Raw genomic sequence first — 4253 nt, forward strand, 5'->3', positions numbered from 1 at the left:
AAATCACAGGAAGTGCCAAATCTAATGCCTGAACAAAGATTTAAAAAAAAAAAAGTGCCAGGAAACCAGACTTGCAAGTCATTAAAAACTAAACAAAATCTGCAATGGCACAACCAGATGAGTTGCCACACACCTTGTGACTACTCAGAACACTGCCTTGTTTACTTAGGTAATGATGTGGCTTCTGTATGAAAGGACACATTTTTCCTGAGCCCAGGAAAAATGAGCCCATCAGGCTCTACTTGGACCTGAAGGAGAATCACACCTCATGTGCCACCAAGCCCTGATGACATCTTCACCATTACTTCTCATTTTATAGAAACATGGTCAGTGTAGGAGCTACTTAACAGCAGGGGATTTCCCCCCAAATATGAACAACAAATATGAAATTTGTCATTGTTAGTGCTGGTTGCCTCAGGAGAGAAAAAGAATGCACTTATTTACAAAACTCTGTAATTTAGTTGCTTCAGGTTCCAGGCTGCAAATAGATCGTTTATATTTTTTAAAAAGTTGAAATGACAATTAGCAGCAAAATGGACATTAGTTGTATCCAGTTAGCACCCCAAAAGTTATGCAACAGAGCATTATTTTGTTCTTCTGGTACTAAAATTGGAACAGAACTGCAACCTGTAGCGGGGGAAACAACTCTGTGCTTGCACCTGCCAGAACAAGGATTATTTGTCTGTTCCACAGCAAGTGGGACAGCCCCACAGTTGGGCTGCTAAGGCACTCAGGCAAAGGAGGGAATACTCTAGGAGAAGGCATTAGACACTGAGCTGTAGGATAAGAGTGAATTTTGGGACTTTGTTTCTGAAATGAAGAGCTGAACTGTGGGAACTGTGAATCCTCAGATGAAGAAGGCACCCCTTGGAGCCTAGACATGAGCAGCAAAATGTGAGAACCACTACAAGAATAGCAAAAGTTATTCACAACTTTCTGATAAAAAGAAGGGGTAGCACTTTTCAAGGAGTGACATTTACTTCCTCAGAAGTTTCCAACTGCTCTATATTCTTATCTCTGTATTTTCTTATGACAATAATTTATCAGGAAAAAACACAGAATGTCCTTTTACATTGGCTTCTGTTGGTTCATTAGTGTCTGACACAGTTTTTTTTCCTGCATTTTATTTCACAGTCTTGCATAACCTTGAAATTTCTGATGATAAAACCTGTGATACTTGTTCTACCAGTACTAAAACCACACCCCCTGAACTGTAACCTATGGCTATAAGACTCTCAGCAGGGAAATTCAAGAAGAGAAATGATCAAGCAAGTTCCCACTGAATTTCTCATTAAATTAGAGAGGATGGGTTTTGCCCAGCTTCAAACTGGATCTCAAGGACCATGACCATTCCTGGGATTGTAACCCATGATTATAACTGCTCCAAAATAACACAGCCTAGAAACAGTTTTTCCACATCACCTTTGCAGAGCAGTGAGGAGCATAGCATATGGCTCCACATGCACAGAAATGCTGTCTGGACTGACTGGCAGAGCACTCCTTAAAATAGCTCTGAGTCAGCAGGTTTTGCAGTCACGAAGGCAGAGCAAGGGGAGAGATTGAAGCAGCTCACAAAGCATTGATGCACACACCGCAACTCCTACTCCTGGTGCAGCTTTTGGAGCGTTCTCAAGGAAGAGGAGGGTTAGATGGGCAAAGGCTTTTAAATATTCTCTCATGCAAAGGAATGGAATTAGGCCCACAAAAGTAATTTGCTTGGAATATTAACCTGGGAAATGGGAGATACATTTGAACTCCCTTGTGGCAGAAAAGCAACTGAACTTGGGTCATTTACAACCTGATTATCCTAACCAGGAGTAATTTTAAATAAAAAGAGGCAACTGGGATTTCTTCTCCAGCTGTGCTTGTCATAAGGCTTGATCTTATAACTGTGCTCTTAGGATATCTGCAGGATGAGACAAGTAGAAATTGGAATGAGAAAGGTAGATGAACAACTCATATTTTAAATATAGGGAGAGTTCAAAAATATCTAATGCATATGCTATAAATTACCATGCATTCATCTCAAACTTGAAGAATGGTTTGTGTAATGTTGAAAATTCATACACATTTATTAAAATAACCTTGCCTAAGGACTATGTTCGGTGATCTAGGTGCTTAGATGCTCAATCCTGTATCTGGTCAGATGCTGTGTGAATTGACCCACCTGAAGCTTCACCCTGCCCTAGACACTTTGGCTACTGCAGGACTGTGTGATCAACAGGTGTGACCCCTGAGCCCTGTAATGAACAGCAGAAATGAAATAAAAGATGTTGTGAGAACCAAGGCAATTAGTGGAAATGCTACAGCATTTACAAAAATAGTTTTTCTAAAGAGGGTGTTGTTCGGAGCTTCTGAAGCTGCACACACCCAAACAGATGGAATGCTTTAGGAAGCAGGGAAAGGTAAAATTATAAGCTGAGCAATGTCCTCTCCTACATTATCAAAAGAGACTTTTTATGTCTGCCTCTCTTATAGGGTGAGGGTTTTTTGGAGGGGATTTTTTCCAGTAGATTTTTACCAGTGCTATATGACAGCAGCCATTGATGACGTGGAGAGAATGAGGACAGAGATTGTTCTGAATGCTCAGCTGCAATGGACAGCCACCACAGCTAACATCTGTCTGTCTGTCTGTCTCCCCTCCTCCCCAGCTCCACTCAGCCAGCAGTATGCCTCACCCCAAGAATTCGGTTTGAAAACTGTGAAGAGTTGTCCACCCATGAGAATCAAAAAACCCAAAACCCATGAGAATTAAAAAGACCAAAACCAGACAGGTTTTGCTCTGAGTCTGGTATGGGCAGTGTCCTGCCATGGTCACAGGACACCTGAGTCTGGAGGCCACCCAGACTTCAGGAGTGATTGCTCCCTGCCTAGCTGTGTCGGTCATTAAGTCCCCACAAGAACCCATGGGAGGAGAAGTGAGGAATAAAGACTGGATTTTCTATTTTAAAGAGATTATATTTTGCATAAAATTTTTCATATTTTTGTTTTAAAAAAAAGCCTCACCTCCCTCCTTGCCAATAACAACCATATTCTGCTGCATCTAGAAGAAGCTCCTGTTTTGTTTCAGTGCTTTGAAATTAACTTTATATTCTAATAACCCCTTCCTCACTCAGGAACTCTTGAACGGAAAATGATTGGGAATTCAAGGGTGCTGGTAACAGGGGCTGGGCATGGCAGGACCCTCTTCCCAGTGAAACCCTTAAGAATTTAGAAAAAACCCAAAAAATAAAAAACCAGACAAAATTTATTTTTTAAAAAAAAAGATAATTTATTTTTAGAAGACAAGATTTATTTTTAAAAAGACAAAATGTATTTTTAAAAAAGGAAGGACTGCAGGACAGGCATGAAGGCAGTGCAGCCTGACTGAGATCAGTGGATCCAGGCTTTGCTGGGATTGACTGCCCAGGTGCAGGGGTCCCAAATGGCAGCTGGGCACCATTCCTGTCTATCACCTGTGGACATTCACACAATCACTGAATGGGACAGGTTGCAAGGGACCACAGTGGGAAATCTGGTCCAAGCTCCCTGCTCAGGCAGGGTCATCCCAGAGCACACGGCACAGGATTGTGCGCAGGCAGTTCTCGGGTATCTCCAGTGAGGGAGACTCCGCAGCCTCTCCGGGCAGTCTGTTCCAGTGCTCAGTCACTCGCACAGTAAAGAAGTTCATCCCCACATTCAGGTGGAACTTCCCGTGCATCGGTCTCTGCCCGATTCCTCTCGTCCTATTGCTCGGCACCACCGAGCAGGGCCTGGCTCCTTCCTTTGGCATCCTCCCTTCGACACTGATAAACATGGACGAGGTCCCGTCTCAGCTGTCTCTTCCCGAGGCTGATCAGGCCCAGCTCTCTTAGCCTGTCCTGGTAAGAGGAGAGATGTTCCAGCTCCTGGATCATCTTTGTCTCCCCCCGCGCTGGACCCACTCCAGGAGCTCCCGTCTCTCTCGTACGGAGGAGCCCAGACCTGAAGAGCAGGGCAGGCTCACCGCCCTGACCGCTAGCCGGGCTCCCCTCACGCATTGCCTCCCAGCCGCCCGCCCGCTGCGCAAGCCGCTCGGGGCGGGGCAGGGCCGCGCTGCCGTGGTAACGGGGGCGCGAGACACCCCGGAAGCGAACGCGCGCGCCGGCCCCGCCCCCCCCTCGGCGCTCGGTCTGGCGGCCCCGCGCGCGGCGGGTGACGACGTGTCGCGCGCGCGAGAGGGGGGAGCCGGAAGCGGCGCGGCCGCGTCAGGGCGCGCGCGGGGGGCGAGAGAC

This window comes from Molothrus aeneus, chromosome 2, assembly GCF_037042795.1.
Source record: "Molothrus aeneus isolate 106 chromosome 2, BPBGC_Maene_1.0, whole genome shotgun sequence".
Classification (NCBI taxonomy): Eukaryota; Metazoa; Chordata; class Aves; order Passeriformes; family Icteridae; genus Molothrus; species Molothrus aeneus.